Source organism: Pipistrellus kuhlii, unplaced genomic scaffold, assembly GCF_014108245.1.
Source record: "Pipistrellus kuhlii isolate mPipKuh1 unplaced genomic scaffold, mPipKuh1.p scaffold_m20_p_6, whole genome shotgun sequence".
In the NCBI taxonomy this organism is placed as follows: domain Eukaryota; kingdom Metazoa; phylum Chordata; class Mammalia; order Chiroptera; family Vespertilionidae; genus Pipistrellus; species Pipistrellus kuhlii.
In genome coordinates, this window is record NW_023425562.1 from 5,671,218 (window position 1) to 5,684,788 (window position 13,571).

Consider the following 13,571-nt stretch of genomic DNA (forward strand, 5'->3'; position numbering starts at 1 on the left):
CATAAGAAGGAGTCTAAGATAAGTCAGTGCCTGCTCTTTGCAGTAAATTAGATCATTTGTAAGGAAAGCATCTGGACCATTTCATCTCTGCCCTGTGCTTAGATTTACTGTCACGTCCTCTGCCTTCCAGGGGATCATCGTAAAGGTAGCTTTTTTGAGTATTTCAACGTATCGTTCCAAACTTAGCCTGTCCTCCTTGCCTTTACCCATTTTCCCTTTTATAGCGTTCCTAGATGTATTTCTCCTTGAGTTTACCTTCAAGAAAATTTGACTCTCTTTAAGAATAAACATTAGTCTTTGTTAAATGATCAAATGTCACTCAAAATGCACTTCCATGTTTGCCCTTGCTACTGAAGATCTGAGTCGAATTCAGTACCAGGTGAGGTGTGGAGGACATTATAATTGTCCCCATCCCAAAATCTTTTCTACTCCCCCCTCCCTTCCATAGCAAACCGACTGTGTGTATGTCTTCTGATCGAGAAGGATTGGTCCCACCCTCAGCTCCAGGACGGGTCTTGATTGTCTAAACTCAATCATTTAACTCCTGCAGGTTGCTGCAGTGATTAACCCAGTAGCAGGCAGTGCCTAGGGGTTAGTTCAGGGCTGGCCTGTGTGACCCAGTTCAGGCCGTCAGAATGTTTGCTGAGGACTTTGGGAAGAAGGCTCCTCGGTGTTTTAAGAGGTCTTCCCAAAACCAACCCGCTCCCAGTCCTGGATGGTGGGGACGGGAAGCCTGGGACTGCTGTCGCATCTTGCAGTGATTTATGGAAGCTACCCCTTGGAGGCAGCTAACGAAACAGAAAAACAAAAAAAACAAAACGCACAGGCCCTTGCTTTCCTTATAAAGCAACTGAACCAGACCCCACCTCCGGACTTTCAACTTATGCATGCCGGTAAGCCCCCTTTATTATGTAAGCCATTTTGAATTGATTTTCATTACTTGTGCTTTAGAATTCAAAATGGAGTTACATTTCCTTTTATTTTGTGTATTTTAGTAGATTTTAATCTGTGGACTAAGCTTCTACCTTGGAGGAGGGGAAAGAATGAATTACTTATATATTTCTTCAAATTAAAGAAATTTCTTGCCTACATATTAATATTTTTCATATTTATCTGAAGGTTTTGCTTCATGAAATACAAATTTAGGTAAAACTACTGAACTTATAGGTTTCTGTGATGTGTTTTTACAATGAACAGATGTTAAAAGCATCATGTACATTTCTTCAAAAATGTTTTTGGTAGGGAAGCTATTGCTTAGCTGTTTCCTTCTTCCCCCTTATCTTTCCTTTTTTTCTCTCTCTTTCTCTACACTATTTATCACCCATTTCTTTTCTATTTAGCCTTATCTCAATCTGTTATAAAATAAATTCTAATTAATTTTGTTTAGATGGCTACATTAAGATTCAGCTTAACTTTTCAAACCCTGTACCTATGAGTTCTACACACATGCAAACAAATTCTGGGTATTGAGTGCTTTAGTATCAAGGGACTCAAACTTAATACTAAATCCCATACAACAAAATGAGTACTGGATGGGAACTGTTCTCCAAACACCAGTCTGCATTCCCACCAGCAGTCTAGCACTGATTCCTGATCAGTAATTCTCAGTCTATTTTTCTGAGCAATACACAGCAGAGTTTTGACATAGAAACACAATGTTGATATTCCTCCCAGCCATGCTCACACAGAATTTGCTGCAAGAAAAACATTATAATAATAATTCATAGTTATAACTCATAGAAAAGAGGCTGCTGCTGGCTCTACATAGACATAAGCAAGCTAGCTTGAGCTCTATTAGTTTCTTTCCTCCTAAATAAAGTATAGCTAAGTGCAAAGGAGAGAGACTTCTTATAAGGACAACCTTGAATTGTCACCCAGTTGGTTCAAAACAAAACATAAATGCTGGTATTTCATGTCACCAATGACAGAAGCTCACTGGGCTCCCCAGCAGTTGCCTGGCCCTGCATGCTGCTTCTAGAATGCCAGTGGGAAGGCCAGGCTGAGGTGGCCAGCTGGCTGTGGAGTCCTTATTCTAAGACTGTGCTGCCACTTTCTTGTGACACTGGAGTCAGAAGCAAAAAACGTTTGCTGCCAGTGCCCGAAAGGGCTGTATTCAAGCAGTGACCTATTTTTGCTCTGTAATCAGGTTGGGTTTCTTTTTCCCTGGAGAGGCAGCAATCTCACATTCTTCTGAGTATGCGAGAAGCCAATTCCTTGTTACCTCTTTGGCTTGGTGGTTTCATTTTGCCATGGGTCACTCTTAACTGGGGACAAGAATATCTGCCATCTTTCCCCAATTAGAGGATGGGAGTTGGTTTAGTGGAAGGATAGGAAAACATGAACCAGCTTATGAGGAAGAACAAAACAAGGGGAAGTAGTAGAGGAAGGTGTTTGGGATTTACAGGTCCAGGCCTCTCCACTTTTAAATCCTAGTCATGCATCTGAACTAATCCCTTAGCTTATTCATTACATTTTGTTTGTGCGCCATGTATGGTGAGTGATGGAGGCATAGTGATAAAGAGATACAGCTTTAGCCTCTGCCCATCATCATGTGAAAGGGGAAGATTGTACCCAAGTTAATGCATCGTCTGCAGTGCTACATGGGCACAGGATAATTAGCTGATTAGCTGGCAGGACGATGCCAGAGGAATACCTGCTTGAGCTTCCCAGCCAGACCACCGGCCTCCTAGTGCTCTCCATTCCAGCCTGCTCTCACCTCCCTCAGGCCAGGGTCTGGCCTGCTTTGTTTTTGTTGTTTGATGTCACTTGGGTGTGTGTTCCGTATACAATGTGTAGGGTCAGGTTGTTCAGGTGTGTTTCTCATGTCTCCTCAAGGAGACCTTTGGGATAGGAGGAATTGTCCCACATGGTGATGTGCCAGGGGCCATTCTTTATTTTTTAGGCCTTGGAGTATTTACACCTAGAATGGTGTGTGCTCCCATGTCCTCTGCCTAGACAACATCTTCTCACCCTTAAGACCTGCTTCCACAGGATTTATGTCTTGCTCTGATGTTCTGAACAAGATAGTTCTCTGGTGTTTTCACTGCCCTTTACTTTTCCTCTGTTGGTACGTAGAGCTTTGAGTTTCAATTTATCTATTTTCACCTGTATCTCTGTCTCCCCCACTGGATTGTGAATCTCAGACACAGGGCTTGTGTTGTGTTTATCTAGGACACAGCAGCTGCTTAACTGTAGTGAGTCACATGGATGAAGTATGTGTGTCACTTCAATGAAGTCCCACCCAGAACCAAGATGACTAAAGATATGGAGAGGGATGCAAAACATTTTTGATTGATTCTCAGACTTTTTGAGCTGGTCCAATGTCTTTTGTATTTAAAAATAAAAGGAAGGTAGATGGATAAAGTTTTCAGCACATAGCCTCAGAGATGCTTTCAGGAGACAGAGTTCCAGATTGGTAAGGAAGGGCTCTATACGTTATGACACAGAGGGGGGAACATGTTGAAAGAGCACCCAGTTCAGGTGTCCCCTAACTTCTGAATGCAGGGCAAAATTGAACTGATCTGGTGGAGAGCATTGTCATGCCTCAGCATGAAATGTTTATGTGCCAGCTGAATGCAGCATTCAAAAGATGATGGGGAAGCAGCCATGTTTAATGTTTACAGAAGTGAGGATGCCTGTGTAAGAGCCTTCCTGGTACCAAAGGGGGAATACATAGTACATGCTTGATAAAGATGGATGTAGCAACGAAATGAACACTAGGACCAGCCTGGTATATGTTTCTCTTGATTCTATCATGGTTTGGACCTTATATTTTGATAAATACTGATATATATCAAGAATCTTCCTTGATTGAAAGACAGTTATGTACACCAGAGGGTGCTGTGTTTCAACTTTCATATCTTTAGTTCTTTTCCATTCCTATGGTCGTATGTTACTTGATTCATTTGAAGATTAGCCAGTTGAGGATATGCCCTCAACAAAGGATTGTGAAGGCCTAACCACACTCTATCCATTTGCTGCTGCTTTAGCATGATAAAAGCATTTGGAAGTGGCCACTACATACTTCTTGGATCTGCTTAACTGCGTAGTAGTTGTTAGCCATTAAGTTCTTTCTTTAAAACTAGACTTTTCTTATGCTGCGGCTTAAGTCCATTTTCAGTATTCTTTCTTTGATGGAAATGGAGACCATCTGGTCACCATCATCTGTATAATAACAATGATTGAAGATGGTTATTAAGTCACCCTTCGGCCTTTTCTCTTGTCTAGGCAAAATTGTCTCTGTTCCTGTGGCCATTCCCCATAAATCTCATTTTCCAACTCTTTAATCATCTTGGTGGCTTTCTTTGGAAACTACATCAAAGGCACAGTTTTAGTGCCTCTATTCTGGTGGGGTCTGGGCTTTCAGCTAATGGATATGGAATGTGGTTGTTTTAACCATCCAGTTTCCGTAGCCAATCCCCACATTTCCAAGAAAATCAGAGTCTTCTAACCATTAAGGGGCTAATTATTTCACTTAATTGTGACATGCTTTATAAATATTAAGGTATTGATTTAATGTAAAACACAAATTTTAGCTTGTAAATAAACCTAGCTATTGACTGATACACTTTTGCAGCCTACTTTGTTGCATTTAGGATAGTTTTCTATGCTGTCTGATTGATAAGTGGACGTGATATCTCTTATTGGAGAATATGAATTTTGTTGTGTTTCTTTCATTATTCACTCAACATATATGAGTGCCTACTGAAACAAAACATGGTTCCATACTCAAAGAAGCTCACAATCTAGATCAGTGGTTCTCAACCATAAAATTATTTTCGTTGCTACTTCATAACTATAATTTTGCTACTGTGATGAATTGTAATGTAAATATCTGTGTTTTCCAATGGTCTTAGGCGACCTTGCTGTAGAGCCTAAGACCATCAGAAAACACAGATATTTACATTAAGATTCATTAATCTGAGCTGGTTTGGCTCAGTGGATAGAGCCTGTGGACTGAAGGGTCCTGGGTTCGATTCCAGTCAAGGGCACATGCCCAGGTTGTGGGCTCGATCCCTAATAGGGGGTGTGCAGGAGGCAGCTAATCAATCACTCTCATCATTGATGTTTCTCTCTCTCTCTCTCTCTCTTCCTTCCTCTCTGAGTTCAATAAAAATATATATTTAAAAAACAGGCAGCTCTTGTGAGGTGACTCTAGTACACATGAAGGTAAGGAGGCTGGTATGTCAGGGTTCATGCAGCCAAGCGTGAACTTGAGTGGCTGATACCAGACTGAAAAACTACCTGTGTCACGCCAACAGGTATCCAACAGAAATATAATGTGAGCTGCATATGTCATTTTATAATTCTAGGAGCAATATTTTAAAAAAATAAAAATAGGAAATGAGCTATCAAGCCTTGGAAAGACATGGTGGAACCTTAAATGCATATTGCTAAATGAAAGAAGCCAATCCCAAAAGGCTGTGTGCAGTTAACAATGTGATTCAAGCTGTATGACATTCTGGAAAAGACAAAACTGTTGAGATATTAAAAAGATCGTGGTAGCCGAAACCGGTTTGGCTCAGTGGATTGAAAGTTGGTCTGCGGACTGAAGGGTCCCAGGTTCGATTCCAGTCAAGGGCATGTATAATACATTGGTTGCAGGCACATCCCCGGTGGGGAGTGTGGAGGAGGCAGCTGGTCGATGTTTCTCTCTCATCGATGTTTCTAGCTCTCTATCCCTTCAATCTCTCTCCCTTCTTCTCTGTAAAAAAATCAATAAAATATATTATAAAAAAAATAAAAAAGATTGTGGTGGTCAGAGGTTAAGGGGTGGAGAGGGATGAATAGGTGGAGCAAAGAGGATTTTTAGGGCACTAAAACTATTCTGTATGATACTAAAATGGTGCTGACATGTCATTCATTATAAATTTGTCCAAATCCTTAGAATGTCCAACATCAAGAATGAGTCATAATGTAAACTGCAGACTTTGGGTGTAACGATGTGTACATGTAGGTTCACCAATTGTAACAAACGGGACACACACAGATGTGACAATGGGAAAGGTTATGCATGTGTGGGAACAGAGGTGATATGCGAAATCTCCATACCTTGCTCTCAATTTTGCTGTGAACCTAAAACTGCTCTAACAAAATATTCAAAATAAGTCTAATTTTAATAATATATTTTATTTAACTCAAACTATAAAAAATTTAATAATTCAACATATAATACAATTATTAATGAGATATTTTACAAAACTTTTTTTACTTTTACTTATTTTTAAACTTTTATTATTTCTAATTAATCTTTATTATTAAACATATTACAGATGCCCTCCCCATTTTTTTTTCCATTGACCTCCTCCACCCCACATCCGTCCTTCCCAGACCGTCACCACACTATTGTCTGTGTCCATGGGCTTTGCATATATGCATGTAAGTTCCCTGGTTAATCTCTCTTCACTCACTTCCCACCCCTGTCTTCCCTCTGAGATTTGTCAGTCTATTTTATGCTTCTATGTCTTTGAATCTATTTTGTTCAACAGTTTATTTTGTTCATTAGATTCCACATATGAGTGAGATCATGTGATACTTATCTTTCTATGTCTGGCTTATTTTGCTTACCATAATTCTCTACAGCTCCCTCCATGCTGTCTCAAAGGGTAAGAGATCTTTCTTTTTTACATGGGCATAGTATTCTATGGTGTAAATATAACACAGCTTTTTTTTTATCCACTCATCTACTGATGGGCACTTGGGCTGTTTCTAGTTCTTAGTTATTGTAAATTGCGCTGCTATGAATATATTCTTTCTGATTCGTGTTTCTGGTTTCCTAGGCTGTATTCCTAGACATGGATCACTGGGACAAATGGCAGTTCCATTTTTAATTTTTTGAGGAAACTCCATACTGTTTTCCACAGTGACTGCACCAGTCTTCATTCCCATCAGTGGTGTACAAAGTTCCCTTTTCACTACATCCTCACCAGCACTTGTCATTTGTTGATTTGTTGATGATAGCTATTCCGACAGGTGTGAGGTGATAACTCATTGTCATTTTAATAATTATATTGCATATATATATATTAGAGGCCCGGTGCACGAAATTCATGCATGGGGGGAAGGCCCTTAGCCCAGCCTGCACCCTTTCCAATCTGGGACATCCCTTTCACAATCTAGGACTACTGGCTCCTAACTACTCACCTGCCTGCCTGATTGCCCATAACTGCCCCTCACTGCCAGCCTGATCACCCCTAACCACCTCTGCCTGCTGGCCTGATTGTCCCTAACTGCACACACACACACACACAACTTCCCCCCCACGCAGCCTGCTGTTCAGTTGTTTGGTCGTCCCTCACTTCTGGACTTGTTGCCCCATGCAGCCTGCTGTTTGGTTGTCTTTCTAGTTGTTTCAGTTGTGACAGCCCTTGACTTTTTATATATTAGGATGCATATATATATTTATAATATGTTTTTATTTATTTCATAGAGGGGAAAGGAAAGGGAGAGATAGAAACGTCATATATGTCCAAGTATGAAAGTACTATATTCGTTTTTTATATATTTTTATTGATTTCAGAGAGGAAGGGAGAGAGAGACAGAGATAGAAACATCAATCATGAGAGAGAATCATCAATTGTCTGCCTCATGCATGCCCCTTACTAGGTCTGAAACCCAGGAATGTGCCTCTACTCCCAGTAGATGGCTTGCAGGAGGCAGCCAATCAATGATTCTCTCTCATCATTGATGTTTCTATCTCTGTCTCTCTCTCTCCCTTCCTCTCTGAAATCAATCAAAATATATATAAAAAGAATATAGTACTTTTATACTTGGACATACATATATATGAATTTTTGGGGGTTCTTTTTGATATAATTTGTTATGAATTTTTGGGATTTTTTAATATAATTTGTTGTATTTTATAATAGTTGCTGATTTTTCAGTAATGCATGAGTAAGATAAATGTATAAAATTGTGGATTTAATTATAAAAATTCTTTCATATTTAAGTTTCAGTCATTTTCTTTTATCTCTATGTCAGTGTGCAGAATGTAAAAATAGTTTACAAAAAAAGAAGATACAGATCAGTTCTTTTCCTCTTTAAATAAAGAACTCTGTACTATTAAAAAATAATTGAGATGTTTTACACTCCTTTTCATACTAAGTCTTCACACCTAGTGTGTATTTTACCCTATCATACATCTCAATTTGGACAAGCTACACTTGAGGTACTGAAGAGCCACATGTGGCTAGTGGTTATTGTATTAAACAGCATAGGAATAGAATCTTCTGATTGGAAGTAGGAATTCCAAGAGGAATTCTTTAAACCAAGGAGTCATGAATAGATTTATTTTTGAGGATGTTGACTGTTGATAATGTTAGAGATGGACGGAAGAGGAGAAAGAACTAAGGACTGGGAATTTGAAGGGTTTTTGTAGCCAAAACCAACAAAGAACTGGATTATGGTAAAAGACAAGGATAATGCCAGGAGCTATTTCTGTGTTGTACTTGCTATGTGTCAGGCATGGTGTTGCACCCCTCATACCCATATCTTTTTGTTTGTTTGCTTGCTTATTAATTCTTACCCAAAGATATTTTTCTGTTAAATTTTAGAGAGTGTAAAAGGGAGAGGGGGAAAAGGGAAGAGAGAAACATAGATGGGAGACACATCGGTAGGTTGTCTTCCCTGGGAAGAAATGCATCCCGACTGAGGCTGGGGACGATTCTGCAATCCAGGTATGTGGCCTTGCTGGGAATTGAACCTGTGATCCTCTGGTGCTCGGGTTGATGCTCTAACCATTGTGCACTCACTCAAGGCACTCACACCAGTATCATAATTCTTGCAAGAACTCTGAGAGATGGAGGCTATTATCTCCACCTACAAAGAGGAGGAAATGAGGACATAAAAAGTACAAGTACTGTGCTTGTGTTCCAGAGCTCATAAGTAGCAGAATCAGGATATAAACCAGACCTGTCTGGCTCCTTTGGACTGTGTCTCACACAGATGGAGACAAGAGGTCAGATTTAAAATATTCTTAGACTTATAGGATGTGATAGCAGCTGGATAAAAGATAGAAATGAGGCCTGAATAAAGGATACACAAGTGATTTGGAGATCGGATCTCTTGCTTGGAAATCTGTACACATGGTGAGAAGTGAGATGAATATCTAGGCAGTAGAACATGGTGGCTCAATTTTCGTTTTGCTTGTTTTGTTTAGGTTTATTTTTCTTGAGGGGTGAATGCCAAAGTAAGGAGGCAGAAACTATGTGTGTAGTTTTTAAAAACCTACAGGGACCAGTGGCAGTTGGAAGTGATGGGTTTAGAGCTTGGCAGATAATTCAAGCCTCCTCAGGGTGATTTGGAGGTCACTTGGGTACAGGAGATTGCAAAGCCCTGGACAGGGCTGTGTTTGCTCCCTGTGGAGAGGTTTTAGAGGCATGAGTCTAACCTCCTTTGGGGCCTGAATGACTCTGAGACTCGCCAAGGAGTTGGAGAGAGCCACTTGACTGGTAACCTTGGTGCAAGTGGTTTGGGCAGAATGGGAGGGTGAAATAGAGCCTTCAGCATGCATGCCAAAGACTGACTGGGCAAGGAAGTTCAATAAGTGGGATGGTGGAGGCTGGCTCTGCGGAGGAGAGGGGAGGTGAAAGGGTAGAGGGCCAATTAAGAGGATGATTTCTATACTTATGAAAGTTAAGTAGTATTTTAAGTAAAGTCAGATGAAATTTTATTGTCCAAGATTATCATAGAAACCAACACATAATATTAAAGCAGTCCTTTTGTTTAAAAACGGATAAATACAACTTCTACCAACTTTATGATGATAATTGCATCGCGTCAGTTCTCATATAAAAAAAAAAGTTCTTAGAAACTTTTTATTTAGGCTCCTGAAATCTCATAGAAAGAAAATAAGGTACGTCTCCCCGAACTCTCCTGAGTGTTATCAGTGTGTGCCTGCATGTGTGCCCTCCCATATCCTAGGGAGAGGGTCAAGATGGGAATAGGGAGATCTGTGTACTTTATTCCCAGTTTGACAATGGTTACGAAGAAATAATTGTTGAAATTTTATATTTTGCACAATCATAGCCACTCTTTCTTTAGTGAAGTGATTGACTTTATACTTTATAGACTAGAGAAGGCTCAGGTGCTAAGGCCTATTGTTCCTCCTTACTCCTGGGTGACCTTGGCACCCTAAGGTTCCTCGGGAAACAGCTGAGCACCACCAGCGACCTCCAGCATGTCTTCCATCTGGTGTTCAACACCTCTGTTCTGCTGCCCTGCTCAGGAAGATGATGTAAAAGTGACCCTGATCTTGAATAGTTCTGGAAAAATGTGGAATTTTTTAAAATCAAATTCAGTTGGTCCCTTTGGTTGGGCATCATAAGATTGTAAGTGAATTTGCATAGAAATATCCTGGCTCTAAGTCACAAGGCTGATAAACCCAGTTAATGCCAATTAATCTTACTTGTCAAGGGAAACTTATAACTTCTTGATGAAATACTAACAACATTCAAAACATTACTCATAAAGTGAACATTATTAAAACTGTCCTGGGCCAACTGAGGCAGTGCCACAGCCCTGAACCGTTCCAGGGCGCTGTGCCCTGGTTTTCTGTAGCCATTCTACTCAGGCCTAGGATATTTTTCAACAGAGGGAGAAGGAAAGTTTAATAGATTCCTTTCCTCCTTGACCAGGAAGTAAATTTGAAATTTGGCCTGTGGAATTCACTTAAAAATAGAGGAACTTGGAGAACATAGGAAAGGACTAGGAAGCAAACTTGAGAGGGAGATAATTTGGTGACAAGAGTAAAAGTAATTTGAAGACAAATATGACTTCTATGACTGGTACAACTCTGCTGGCATCATTGGGTGGTGGGGAGCATAACATAAACGCAATATATAACCAAACGAATTGCATACAGGGTTTTAGAGAGATATTTGCAGACCAATGTTCATAGCAGCATTGTCTATATATATAAACCCTAATATGCAAATAGATCAAACAGTGGAACAACCAAACAACCATTTGCTATGACATGATGTGTGCTGACCACCAGGGGGCACTCACAGACCGTGGTGGGCATTGGCAGTAGGCGGCAGAACATGGAACATGGTGGGCACAGGCCACAGTGGGATGCTGGAGCAGGTGAGCAGGGGCGCCAGACCAAGGTGGGGTGCCTGTTGCTGTCATCGGGGTGAGCCTCTGGTGTTTACTGAAAATCCTTTGCTCCCACGGACCACAGTTCTGTCTGGCACTCACACCTGCTGCTGGCAGCAGCCCTGCTTGCACCCACTGCCGGCACCAGAACCACCACTCACACCTGCTGTCAGCGCCGGGTGCTGGCTCTAATCGCTTGGTGCTGTCAGTGGCTGTGAGTGGTGGATGCTGGCCCTGATCACCCCTCAGGGCTTCTCCACCTCCCCCTGCTCTGAGGTGCAATCAGGGCTGGCACCTGTTGATGGAGATGGCCTCACTTGCACCTGCCACTGGTGCCAGAGCCGCCACTTGCACCCTCTGCCAGCACCAGCACTGCTCATACCCGCAGCCAGCACCAGAGCTGCTACTCACAATCACTGCTGGCGCCTGGTGCAGGCCCTGATTGCTCAGCGGTGTCAATGGGTGTGAGTGACGGCTGCTAGCCCTGATTGACCCTGAGGGCTTCTTCACCTCCCTGCTCCTGAAGGGCAATAGGGATAGCAGTTGTCACTCACACCCACTGCTGGCACTGGCCCCAATCGCTCTGCACCATCAGCGGGTATGAGTGGGGCCAGTGATGTCTGCCGTGGGAGTGGATGCGATGGAAACTGGGCTAACAGCAGAGAGGGGACCGGGGTAGAGAGGAACACTTTGGGAGGGGCCAGGTAGGGGCGTGGAGGATGGGCCAGGACCCACCCCTGTGCCAACCACAGCCTCATGGCCCATAGTTCCTTTCAAGATGCACGAATTCATGCACTGGGCCCCTAGTTTATTCATAATAGTCAAAAGATGGACATAACCAGATGTTCATCAACGGATGAGTGGATAAAGAAAATGTAGTCTATACAATGCAATATTATTCAGCCTTAAAATGGAGGGCTTCTCCCAGTCTTGGCCTGGTAGCTCAGTTGGTTAGAGTTTTGGCCTGATACGCCAAGATTGCAGGTTCAATCCCTGGTCAGGGCACATACAAGAATCAACCAATGAATGCATAAATAAGTGGAATAACAAACAGTGTTTCTCTCTCTCCCACTCTCTCTCCCTTCCTCGCTCTATTAAAAAAAAAAAAAAAAAAAGGAAGGAAGGAAATCCTATCACATGATAAAACTTGGATGAACCTTGAGGACATTATTATAAGTGAAATAAGCCAGTCGCATAGACACAAGTACGGCATGATTCCACTTGTGTGAGGTGTCTGAAGCAGTTAAACTCTTAGATACTGCAAGTAGAATGGTGGTTGCCAGGGAGTGAGGGAGGGGAAAGAGTTATTGTTAATGGATATAGAGTTTCAGTTTTTCAAGATGAATAGCATTCTGGAGACTTGTGCATGTACAATAGTTAATATTTTTGTACTGTGCCGAAACCGGTTTGGCTCAATGGATAGAGCGTCGGCTTGGGGACTGAAAGGTCCCAGGTTCGATTCCGGTCACGGGCATGTACCTTGGTTGCGGGCATATCCCCAGTAGGGGGTGTGCAAGAGGCAGCTGATCGATGACTCTCTCTCATCGATGTTTCTAACTATCTCTCTCCCTTCCTCTCTGTAAAAAAATCAATAAAATATATATTTAAAAAATATTATTGTACTGTACACTTAAAAATGATGAAAATGGTTCTGGCTGGTATTGCTTATGGTTGAACATCGACCTAAGAACCAGGAGGTCACAGTTCAATTCCTGATGCCTAGGTTGCAGGCTCGATCCCCAGTGAGGGGATGTGTAGGAAGCAGCTGATCAAGTATTCTCTTTCATCATAGATATTTTTGTGTCTCTCTTCCTCTCCTTTCCTCTCTGAAATCAATACAATTTGTTCAGTGAGAACTGTGTTATGTGTCAGGTACTGTGCTGGATGCTGAGGATAATGTGGATATAGGCCCTGACTTTACAGAGCTAACAGGGGCGACAGACAGTAAGTAGGAGAAACAAATAAAGATCCAGTGATGAATTTTAATAAATGCTGTAGAGAAGCAATCAGGGAACTGTGATAGAGGATGACTGATTTGTGTGGAGTTTGAAGACTGACTTAGACATTTAACAAGGTGATCGAAGAAGATCGTACAAGGGCTGTGATACTTAGGGAGAGAGGTGTCACAGACATAGAGGGTCCCAGGTGCCATCCCCACCCAGGCCTTCTGCATTCAGCAAGAACCTCATGTGCCACTAGTGGTCCCATGTGGCATGGCTATAACAAAGAACAAGAAGCAAACGTTCCCTCCTAAAACAAGAAGGTAGAGTTCAAAGAGGCAAAGGGGAAGAAAGCCCAGAACTCCTGTGTCAGAATTGTAAATGAGTGTGTTTAAATGTGTCCCCACATGGCCCTGTGAGGAAAGAACCACAGTGCTGCCAAATTCCGGCAGTGCTCCCTGTCCCTCTGCATCTCAAATTCCTCCTCTGTGCAGGGAGAAAAAGAAAACAGAACTTCTACCCAGATAGATTTCT

The 13,571-nt window shown here is 41.8% G+C and overlaps 1 protein-coding gene, 1 non-coding gene and 1 pseudogene across 4 annotated transcripts in view; all 3 read left to right on the top strand.

Moving 5' to 3' along the window:
• ZHX3 (zinc fingers and homeoboxes 3) overlaps window positions 1–13,571 on the top strand; it is a 90,704-nt gene that overhangs the window by 50,817 nt on the left and 26,316 nt on the right. The gene's annotated exons all lie outside the window — the stretch shown is intronic.
• Window positions 1–13,571, top strand: part of LOC118707846 — a 79,930-nt pseudogene that overhangs the window by 50,800 nt on the left and 15,559 nt on the right.
• On the top strand, window positions 12,030–12,102 carry TRNAI-GAU. The gene has a single exon. It is a non-coding gene; the product is annotated as a tRNA-Ile (tRNA).